The 12,424-nt window shown below is 37.1% G+C and overlaps 1 long non-coding RNA gene across 2 annotated transcripts; it reads right to left on the bottom strand.

The window, feature by feature from the left end:
* Nucleotides 1-464: 464 nt before the first annotated feature.
* LOC131803496 (uncharacterized) lies at nt 465-11,825 on the bottom strand. 2 transcript variants are annotated; one of them, XR_009342617.1, is made up of 9 exons: nt 11,203-11,825; nt 8,149-8,258; nt 7,963-8,021; nt 3,767-3,873; nt 3,567-3,702; nt 3,144-3,233; nt 930-1,005; nt 718-845; nt 465-658 (listed from the first exon to the last, which is right to left on the bottom strand). It is a non-coding gene; the product is annotated as an uncharacterized LOC131803496 (long non-coding RNA). The 2 variants fall into 2 exon arrangements; XR_009342618.1 differs by lacking the exon at nt 3,144-3,233.
* Nucleotides 11,826-12,424: the final 599 nt, after the last annotated feature.

Here is a 12,424-nt window from a genome sequence, read left to right as displayed (position 1 = left end):
GCCAACAAAGGGGAAAATAAAAAGGAAAAATTAAATCAAGAAAATGGCAACCAGAATTTCGTGGCCAAAATTGTCAGAAAAATCTTTGTTTTTTTATTTTACCTGCAAAGAAGATTGGATGTGTGGCTCCCCGTAACCAGCAGAGGAAAGACGAACAAAAGTTTTTATGATGTACAACTTGTTGAAAAGTTAATTAAATTTTTTTTGTTTGAAACACATAAACAAACAACACAAAATACAATTTTTTTTTAAACAAAATTGAAAGCCATAAAACAAAATTTAAAGACAAAAGGCAAAAAATTTATAACAAAAATAAAAAGTTTTCATAAAAATTTGAAAAATAAAAAAAATAGAACTTATCTTAAAATTAAACAAAGTTTGAAAACAACTGAGCAAAGTTTAAAAACGAAACAATTAAATAAATATCTAAAAACAAGAAAATAAATCTTATACATAAAGATCCCATAAATAAATTGTATACATAAATCTTATACATAAAGAGCCACACCATCGCCCATCCAATCCATCGAGCGAGGCGCAGATTTTATGCCATTGTTTCACCAGCATAGCTTTGTATCTTCCCAAACGACAATTACTACTTTAAACTCCGGACAGACAGACGGACGACGAAGCAGTATAATTTAATTCCGCGATTTTCCTGTGAAGAAAAAAATATAAATTAAAAGTGGTAAACAAATGAAATTAAATTGTACTCACCTCTTTGGTTGATGTGCAGGTTTAAGACGTTGAACAGAGCTCTTTTCAAGGTTAGGTAACCAGGCTTTTAGTTCGTTTTGCTCGTCGATTTTCAGTGGTATCGACATTAATTCGTTGTTTGTCCTTTCCTGAAATTGGAAGAAAAAGAAACATAATTAAACTGAATTTAACGTGGAATATAATTAAAACATATAAACCTTGACCATACTTACGTACTTATTATTGGGAAGAACATCAAACATTAGCTGCCTTTATCGTTCCCTATTTTTTTTCGTTCACCTACGCAACCTGAAAGAGAAACAAGTTAAAAAGCAGTAAGTTCGGCCGGGCCGAACTTTTAATACCCTCCACCATTTACAACGAATTTGGAAATTTTCAAAAAATAAAATCCTTAAAAATTCTGTTAAAATTTTAAAAATACCGAATATAGCCGTTATGTTGGGGTCTATACGACGTGGACATACATATGCATTGTTTGTCATAAGCCATTACCATATTCAAATTCGAAACTGGACCCGCACCGACAATTTTCTGTCACAGACTGTAGTTCCCATAACGAACTTCAAATATCAAATTTTAAACAATTCCGGTTAATAATGTCGCTAAAATCATCAAAATACCGAACATAGCGAGGTGCCGTTATATGGGGGCAATACGAAGACGTGGACCTGCACAGACAATTTTCAGTCTTAGGGTGTAGAATCCATTTGGAACTTAAAATACCAAGTTTGAAACAATTCCAGTGAATAATGTCGCTAAAATCATCAAAATACCGAATATAGGGAGGTACTGTTATATTGGGGCTATACGAGGACGTGGACCTGCAAAGACAATTTTCTGTCTTAGGGTGTAGTATCCATTTGGAACTTCAAATACCAGATTTGAAACAATTCCCGTGAATAATGTCGCTAAAATCATCGAAATACCGAATATCGGGAGGTACCGTTATATGGGGGCTATACGAAGTCATAGACTTGCACAGACAATTTTCTATCTTAGGGTGTAGTATCCATTTGGAACTTCAAATACTAAATTTGAAACAATTCCGGTGAATAACTTCGCTAAAATCATCAAAATACCGAATATAGGGAGGTACCGTTATATTGGGGCTATACGAAGACGTGGACCTGCAAAGACAATTTTCTGTCCTAGGGTGTAGTATCCATTTGGAACTTCAAATACCAGATTTGAAACAATTCCCGTGAATAATGTCGCTAAAATCATCAAAATACCGAATATCGGGAGGTACCGTTATATGGGGGCTATACGAAGACATAGACTTGCACAGATAATTTTCTATCTTAGGGTGTAGTATCCATTTGGAACTTAAAATACCAAATTTGAATCAATTCCGGTGAATAACGTCGCTAAAATCATCAAAATACCGAAAATCCGGAGGTACCGTTATATGGGAGCTATATGAAAACGTGGACCTACATGGCCCATTTACGAACTTAACCTGCCTACTGGAAAAATAAACATGTGTGCAAAATTTTAGCCATCTATCTCAATTTATTCGAAAGATAGCGTGATTACAACAGACAGACAGACAGACGGACAGACAGACAGACGGACATCGCTAAATCGATTACGCTGATCAAGAATATATATACTTTGTTGGGTCTGACATGAGTATTTCGAGGAGTTACAAACGGAATGACAAAGTTAATATACCCTCCATAGTATGGTGGAGGGTATAAAAGAGAAAGGAACAAATATTATATTTTGGATTAATTTTGGCGCTAACATTTTTATCTTTGATTTTTTTGTCATAATTTTTTTTCAATTTGAATTTAATGGATACTAAATAACATATAAGAGCTGTTGTGAATTGCTCCTATCTTTGAACCGTAAAAATAGGTTAAATAAAATGTACAAAATTTTTATACAAAAGATGAATACGTCTTCGACTTAAGGCCCTATTAAAAAGTGGTGGAAATGGTTTAAAATGTGGTAAGTTAAGGGCCAATTCTGGGACATCAGAAATAAATACACGTCATGGCGAGAGGTGTTCTCGGAGGGAGGGCTATTTCCTGGTTGCTCAGTCGCCGGGAGTACTATTTCTGTGGTGATAGTTAAAGCAAAATTAGGATTTGGTTGTAGTTTAGGTGAACGTTTTCTTTCGTACTTTTTATTGACATGTTTCAGGTTCCTTTTACCCAATTTAATTTGATTTTTCTTTGCAAGTCCGGTATGATTTTTTTTGTTCAACCGAGAACGTCTGAAAAGTGGCAAGAACCAACCCCTCATCCGACGAGCCATAGCCGCGCTATACGCCAGCATACCGGCAGCGCCACTGAAGAGCGAACATAGCTATTTTCGTTATTTTGGAACACGCTTGTTACAAAATGGCGCCCAGAACGTGGGGCCTGAGACATGTCGTTAGATTTTAATAATTGTTAGTCGTAGTGTAAAAATGCGCTTACAGTGAATCTTCAGTGAGTCCCGTCTAGGTTTAATTAAGAGTCCCTGAAACGTTGCTTCATCAAAGACTCTGGTAAACATCACTTACATTTCTGAAAAATTTGATTTTTATTTTTTTTTCTAGTGGGTTAGTCGTTCTAGTTGAATTAATACTTCTAATTGCAGTAGCATTTACAATGAAATTTGATATTTCAGTAAAGTTAAAATTTCAGATATCTTAAAGTTATAATGTTGAATAAATTCGTCTGGTTTATCAGTTCTCATTTGTGGAGACCCATCTAAGCAGCCTATAAGAGGGCAGGTGACGCACTGCTATGCAAATATGAACTGTAGGTCTCGAATTTGTTTTTTTTTTTAGATTTTATATTCTGTCCGTCTATATTTAATTTCAGTACCCGGAATTTGGTAGCTGATCTCGGACTTACCTAGAGTTTCCATCAGTCCTGGAACCTTTTGAGGTATGACTGAGTAAGCCGCCTTTTCCGTATTCCATTTCAATTTCTCAGTTCATTTTTACTCCATTTAAATTCCAAAGTTTTGCCAGTGTAACTCACAAAATCCCTGTACAAAAGTGAAACATTTTAAAATTCATACAGAAACAGTTTATTTGATCTTGACTTACCACTGTTTTGACCAGAGATCCCACCACCTAACATAACTTGAATTTTCCAATTCGTTTTTCATCAAAATTATTCTGCTGGAGAGTGGAATTTGTATGCCGTACAGAATAACCTGTAAAAGTGAAAGGTTTCATTTAAATTTGAAAGAACTGAATTACATTGAATTGATTTTTTTAGTTTATTAATTATTATTGTTTTTATTTACTTTTAGGTTTACTTTCGAGCAAAATCGTATGGCAGATTTCATTTTGATATTTTTTTCGCTTTTTCGGAGTGTTTATTTTATTATTTCAAGTGCAGGTTTTGCAGGTAGACCGATTCTAGCGCAAAATGAGGTGGTATCCACTGCCGAAGCTACAGCCGTTGTTACCGCGGTTCACAGCGTTCCTTCTAACGCACAACGGTTTACAACTGCCGCGCATATTGGTCCCATTGCTTCTCATATTGCACATTTAGCACATGGTGTCGTCCCAGCTCAAGGTATTTCAGTCACAACATCAATGTCCAGTTCATCGGCACCACCACCAGTTCCCTTAAACATCGAAGAGGCCGCTAACTCGTTCAACACGTCTTTTTGGTCACATGGAAGCGTTGCATCACCAAACTATAGTGTCTTGACCGGGTTGCAGCAACTACCGAATATACCGATTGTTCCGCCAGCAGACCCAGCAATCAGCGCAGGGGTTAGGGATATTATTAATTCTGCCATCGCCCTGTTCCAATTTCAATATCGTCAACAGGAAGAAGAAAGATTTAGAGTTCTGACACCTAGAATTGCTGAAGCGACCAAGCGTTCGTTGTTGGGGAACAATGATGCGACTAATCAATTATTTTTGCAAGCCAGCAGCGGAACCATATAATGATGTGTTGCGGCTACGGACATCTTCTTATTTTTCTGAGCCGTGAGTTGTTTCTGGGTGTAGATTTCATGAAACTTTTCCAAATGTTTGCTCAGGTGGACTGTTTGTCCCTTCAGGAAGTGAGTCTCTGTGGTGAGTTTGAGATCGGTGATGTTAACAGCCATTCTTTGTCCGAGGAGCAACGAGTTCGTTTGCCAATAGTGAAGGACAAATTTTCTTGCATTAACAAGTATGGCTTGGGAAAGACTAAAGCTGAGATCCATTCAATCGATACTCGCGATGCAACCCCGGTGAAAGATAGGCATTATCCCGTTTCCCCGGCTGTGCAGAAGCTTATGTATGCGGAATTGGATAGGATGCTAGACCTAGGTGTGATTGAAGAGAGCGAGAGTCCATGGAGTCATGCGGCTCCTATCTTCGAGACATTCAAAAAAGGAAAACGATTCACGTTCACAGAGGAGGTGAAGGTTGCATTTGACAGATTGAAACAAGCCCTTGTAAGTAGTTCTGACACACCCAGACTTTACCAGACATTTCTATGTGCAAAGCGATGCCTCAGACTTGGGAATAGGAGCAGTATTATTTCAAAGAGACGCTGGGGGTGGAGAACATCCCATTACTTATTTTTCACAAAAGCTGACTTCTGCTCAGAAAAATTACTCGGTGATTGAGAGGGAGTGTTTGGCTGTGATGATGGCCATTTAAAAATTCGTGCCATATATATAGTTGATGCCTTTCACAGTTATAACTGACCATAGCAGTTTAAAATGGCTCATGTCACATCGAGATCTGAGCGGAAGGTTAGCTAGATGGAGCCTACAGTTCCAGGCATATTCTTTTGAGATAGATCATAGGAACCCAGAACATAGTATCTGATATTTTGTCAAGGTATAATATGGAGGAGATTTCTCTGGATGTCAAGGCCTTAATCGATTTTTATTCCTTAGCTTTTAAACCAAATGATTACTTAGGCTTGATAGAAACCATCGAAAATAATTCTTCACAACACCCCGATCTAAAAGTGGTCGATGATTTGGTATATAAACGAACTCAGTCCTACGATGGAATTCCCCTTAATGAAGATTTTGCCTGGAAGCTATGGGTACCCAGCGAGATTTGATGGGTCAAATCATTGAAAAAGCACACTGTCCACCAAAAAGTCTCTCATGGAGGTTTCCACAAGACTCTTCGTAGGGTGAAAGAGCACTTTTTCTGGCAAAAATATGAGTAATCAAGTTTGAAATTTTATATAAAATTGTGATGTTTGCAAAGAGAAGAAACCAGCCAATTCGACTCTTCGTCCATCTATGGGAACCGAAGCTATTACAGAAAGGCCTTTTCAAAGAATTTATGTAGACTTCTTAGGTCCGTATCCCAGAACTAACAAGTTAAAAAGCAGTAAGTTCGGCCGGGCCGAACTTTTAATACCCTCCACCATTTGCAACGAATTTGGAAATTGTTAAAAAATAAAATCCTTAAAAAATTCTTTTAAAATTTTAAAAATACCGAATATAGCCGTTATATTGGGGTCTATACGACGTGGACATACATAGGCATTGTTTGTCATAAGCCATTACCATATTCAAATTCGAAACTTGATATAAACAGTGAATAATGTGGCTAAAATCATCAAAATATCGTATATAAGGAGGTGCCGTTATATCGGAGCTGTGCGAAGACCTGGACCAGCATAGACAATTTTTTGTAACAGGCTGTAGCATCCATTACGAACTTCAAATACCATATCTCAAACAATTTCGGTGGGTATTGTACCTAAAATCGTCAAAATACCGAATATAGGGAGGTACTGATATATGGGGCCTATACGAAGACCTGGACCCGCACAGACAATTTTCTGTCACAGACTGTAGTTCCCATAACGAACTTCAAATACAAATTTTGAAACAATTCCGGTGAATAATGTTGCTAAAATCATCAAAATACCGAATATAGGGAGGTACTGTTATATGGGGGCTATATGAAGACGTGGACCTGCACAGAAAATTTTCTGTCTTAGGGTGTAGTATCCATTTTGAACTTCAAATACCAAATTTGAAACAATTCCCGTGAATAATGTCGCTAAAATAATCAAAATACCGAATATCGGGAGGTACCGTTATATGGGGGCTATACGAAGACGTGGACCTGCACAGACAATTTTCCGTCTTATGGTGTAGTATCCATTTTGAACTTCAAATGCCAAATTTGAAACAATTCCCGTGAATAATGTCGCTAAAATCATCAAAATACCGAATATAGGGAGTCACCGTTATATGGGGGCTATATGAAAACGTGGACCTACATGGCCCATTTACGAACTTAAAATGCCTGCTGAAAAATAAACATATGTGCAAAATTTTAGCCATCTATCTCAATTCATTAGAAAGATAGCGTTATTACAACAGACAGACAGACGGACATCGCTAAATCGACTTAGAATTTTACGCTGATCAAGAATATATATACTTTATTGGGTCTGATATGAGTAATTCGAGGAGTTACAAACGGAATGACAAAGTTAATATACCCTCCATAGTATGGTGGAGGGTATAAAATGGGAAACAGTTTTATCTTCCTTGGGGTAGACCACCCCAGAAGTAATTGTATCTGATAATGGGAAACAATTTATTGGCAAGACTGCTTTTCACTCAATCCATTTTATCAGCGATTTGAGCATATCTGAGAGAAGATCACCGAGAATGGGATCACAATTTATCAGAAATAGAATGTTTTCTGCGATCTTCTGTCCATAGTTCCGTCGAAAGTACCCCATATTTTTTTAAGTGTCGCATTGTTAAGCCAGTTGGGAAATGCTTTTACGAAGTAGAGGATCATAAAGGCCATCCCATTGGCATTTTTCACGCAAAGGATTTGAAGCAATAAATCAAATAATTCACGAAGTCTGAAGCATATATATATATATATATATATATATATATATATATATATATATATATATATATATATATAAATCCATTTTTTGCATACATGTATATGAGGATAGAAGTTATTTTGTTGTTTACTTAATTTAAGATGAATTTTAAAATAAAGCGAAAATCTCAAAATTAAACATTAAAACATTTACAATGGAACCCTTACTTCTAACTTAATTTAAACTTACCTTACGTTAAATTTTTCCAATGCTCACCTCAATTTCCCAAGAGTTCCATTTTTTGCATACATGTATATGAGGATAGAAGTTATTTTGTTGTTTACTTAATTTAAGATGAATTTTAAAATAAAGCGAAAATCTCAAAATTAAATATTAAAACATTTACAATGGAACCCTTACTTCTAACTTAATTTAAACTTACCTTACGTTAAATTTTTCCAATGCTCACCTCAATTTCCCAAGAGTTCCGGAAGATCCAGTTAAATGTAGCTGAAGTAGTCGTAGTGCCTGAATTGAAAAACAGAAACATTTTATTTGGATTATTTAAGATATGATATTAAGAGGGCTAACCTTATTACAACTTACGAAATGTACAAGTTGTAGGACAGAAACAGTTTATTTGATCTTGACTTACCACTGTTTTGACCAGAGATCCCACCACCTAACATAATTTGAATTTTCCAATTTGTTTTTCATCAAAATTATTCTGCTGAAGAGTGGAATTTGTATGCCGTACAGAATAACCTGTAAAAGTGAAAGGTTTCATTTAAATTTGAAAGAACTGAATTACATTGAATTGATTTTTTTAGTTTATTAATTATTATTGTTTTTATTTACTTTTAGGTTTACTTTCGAGCAAAATCGTATGGCAGATTTCATTTTGATATTTTTTTTTCGCTTTTTCGGAGTGCAAGTGCAGGTTTTGCGGGTAGACCGATTCTAGGGCAAAATGAGGTGGTATCCACTGCCGAAGCTACAGCCGTTGTTACCGCGGTTCACAGCGTTCCTTCTAACGCACAACGGTTTACAACTGCCGCGCATATTGGTCCCATTGCTTCTCATATTGCACATTTAGCACATGGTGTCGTCCCAGCTCAAGGTATTTCAGTCACAACATCAATGTCCAGTTCATCGGCACCACCACCAGTTCTCTAAACATCGAAGAGGTCGCTAACTCGTTCAACACGTCTTTTTGGTCACATGGAAGCGTTGCATCACCAAACTATAGTGTCTTGACCGGGTTGCAGCAACTACCGAATAGACCGATTGTTCCGCCAGCAGACCCAGCAATCAGCGCAGGGGTTAGGGATATTATTAATTCTGCCATCGCCCTGTCCCAATTGCAATATCGTCAACAGGAAGAAGAAAGATTTAGAGTTCTGACACCTAGAATTGCTGAAGCGACCAAGCGTTCGTTGTTGGGGAACAATGATGCGACGAATCAATTATTTTCGCAAGCCAGCAGCGGAACCACATAATGATGTGCTGCGGCTACGGACATCTTGTTATTTTTCTGAGCCGTGAGTTGTTTCTGGGTGTAGATTTCATGAAACTTCTCCAAATGTTTGCTCAGGTGGACTGTTTGTCCCTTCAGGAAGTGAGTCTCTGTGGTGAGTTTGAGATCGGTGATGTTAACAGCCATTCTTTGTCCGAGGAGCAACGAGTTCGTTTGCCAATAGTGAAGGACAAATTTTCTTGCATTAACAAGTATGGCTTGGGAAAGACTAAAGCTGAGATCCATTCAATCGATACCCGTTTCCCCGGCTGTGCAGAGGCTTATTTATGCGGAATTGGATAGGATGCTAGACCTAGGTGTGATTGAAGAGAGCGAGATTGCATGGAGTCATTCGGCTCCCATCTTCGAGACATTCAAAAAAGGAAAACGATTCACGTTCACAGAGGAGGTGAAGGTTGCATTTGACAGATTGAAACAAGCCCTTGTAAGTAATTCTGACACACCTAGACTTTACCAGACATTTATATATGCAAAGCGATGCCTCAGACTTGGGAATAGGAGCAGTATTATTTCAAAGAGACGATGGGGGTGGAGAACATCCCAGTACTTATTTTTCACAAAAGCTGACTTCTGCTCAGAAAAATTACTCGGTGATTGAGAGGGAGTGTTTGGCTGTGATGATGGCCATTTAAAAATTCATGCCATATATATAGTTGATGCCTTTCACAGTTATAACTGACGATAGCAGTTTAAAATGGCTCATGTCACATCGAGATCTGAGCGGAAGGTTAGCTAGATGGAGCCTACAGTTCCAGGCATATTCTTTTGAGATAGATCATAGGAACCCAGAACATAGTATCTGATATTTTGTCAAGGTATAATATGGAGGAGATTTCTCTGGATGTCAAGGCCTTAATCGATCTTGATTCCTTAGCTTTTAAAGTAAATGTAATCAAGTTTGAAATTTTATATAAATTTGTGATGTTTGCAAAGAGAAGAAACCAGCCAATTCGACTCTTCGTCCATCTATGGGAACCGAAGCTATTACAGAAAGGCTTTTTAAACGAATTTATGTAGACTTCTTAGGTCCGTATCCCAGAACTAAAATGGGAAACAGTTTTATCTTCATTGGGGTAGACCACCCCAGAAGTAATTGTATCTGATAATGGGAAACAATTTATTGGCAAATAATTTTCACACATAATTAAACTTTTTGTATAAACCACATCAAGACTGCTTTTCACTCACCGCAAGCAAATGCCTCGGAGAGGGTAAATCAATCCATTTTATCAGCGATTTGAGCATATCTGAGAGAAGATCACCGAGAATGGGATCACAATTTATCAGAAATAGAATGTTCTCTGCGATCTTCTGTCCATAGTTCCGTCGGAAGTACCCTTTATTTTTTCAAGTGTGGCATTGTTAAGCCAGTTGGAAAATGTCTTTACGAAGTAGAAGATAAGAAAAAATAAGGGGTACTTATAATAAGGTACTTATATAAGCAAAGGAAATAAAAATAATTAGAAGATGGATTTAAAAAGGAAAAAATATATATAAATGAAATTAGATGTGAAATATCAATCTCAAGCCATACTTACAAAGTTATTTAGCTAATTTTTGGTTATAATAATATAATATAATTATAATAATATTTGTTTATAAAATTAGAGTTCTTATAATTTTTCTCAATTTTCCAGGGCAAAATTACAAAAACTATGCAATTAATTTAAACTACATCTTACGTTGAGTTTAGAAGCTCTGACAGTAGGTCCTCTATAAGTCTCGGCTAGAAGATTTGATGATGGTGTTGTTCGGAACCCTGTTTTTTCATTCGAACAGACGTCCAATCATCTAGACTCCAACAGCAGATGTCAGGATTGCGAAGTCAGAGTACGAATTAAAGCACTCTGGGTTTGCCGACTCTTGTTGATGTCTGCGCATCCGGAGGAGTCACAAGGTTATCGTCTTTGACCATTAGTGCAATTCCCCTTTCGCGGTGAAGCAGTAGTCGTTCGCTCTTTGGCACGGGCCAGGGAACTGTTGTACACGAGGTCTCAGATCCGTACTTTACCCGACTTACGAAACTAGAGTCTGGAAGCCAGAAGAGAAAAAGAACAAATACACCTCAGTGCATTTGCAAACCATCGTATCCGACATTCTGACAAAAGCTGAAAGTCTAGTCGATGGTACACCTGCTGGAGAAAAAAGGAGAACAGAATTTCTCGAACTTACCATCATGTGTAATTTCCTGTTTTTGCAGGACAGGCAAATTCTATTGCCTGAACGTAATGAATGCCTGGAAAGTTAAAAAAAAAAACTTATTAATACTTTTTATAAAATTTTCAGCATTTCTATATATACTTCCCTTCTGTGAATTAAATATCCAACTAGTAACTTCTCTTGTTATCTTTTTTGATCGTTGAGACCATGGAAAACTTTTTCTTGTAACCATAGGAGGAAACTCCCCTAGACACCAACAGCAGTGGTCAGAAAGAATTCGTTGGACTACGAACGGAAGCATACCAGATTTACAGACTCTAACAATATGTCTTCGATTCCTGAGCAGTCACGTTGTGACTGTCCTTGACCATTTGTGCACTCTTCCTTTATATTCCTATACGCAACTATGGCACAAGGCAGAAGAGTGTTGTACACAAGGTCGCAGAGCTGTTAGTCATCGATTTATGACGTTAGAGTCTGGAATCGGGAAGACACGATGAAACACATCTAAATGCATTTGAAATGATGTCGTATTCAACAAACTGGCCAAATGTGGACCTAGTTGAGGGTATCCATACAGAAAAAGAAAATGTCATGTGTTCCAATATTACCTTTCGTTCAATCCAAATCTAGGCAGTCACCAATCTGAAAAGATTAGTTATCGGTGAAAAAAAAAGTAACTTTAAGTGAAATTCAAAATTAAATTTGGAACGAATAGAGAACAAATTTAATTTTTAGGCAATCACACCGAAAATGTGCGCCCGATTAGAATAAATTTCTCAATTTATCTTAAATAATTTTCTTTTTATACCCTCCACCATACTATGGAGGATATACTCATTTTTTCATTCCGTTTGTAACTTATCGAAATAATGACCTTAGACCCAACAAAGTATATATGTTATTGATCAGCGTAAAATTGTAAGATGATTTAGCCATGTCCGTCTGTCTGTCTGTTGTAATCACTCTATAATTCGCACGAATTGAAATAGAAGGCAAACATTTTGCACGCATGTTTATTTTCCAGTAGGCATATTAAGTTTGTAAATGGCCATGCTGGTCCACGCCTTCGTATAGCCCCCATATAACGGTACCTCCCTATATTTGGTACTTTCATGATTTTAGGGACAATTTTTTCCGGAATTGTTTCAGATTTGGTGTTTGAAGTTCGAAATGGATACTACAACAGCCTGAGACAAAGAAATGTCTGTGCAAGTCCCGGTCTTCGTATAGG

Source organism: Musca domestica, unplaced genomic scaffold (genome assembly GCF_030504385.1).
Source record: "Musca domestica strain aabys unplaced genomic scaffold, Musca_domestica.polishedcontigs.V.1.1 30, whole genome shotgun sequence".
NCBI lineage: Eukaryota > Metazoa > Arthropoda > Insecta > Diptera > Muscidae > Musca > Musca domestica.
The sequence above is the reverse complement of the archived record's forward strand: the minus strand, read 5'-3'. Positions and strand labels throughout refer to the sequence as shown.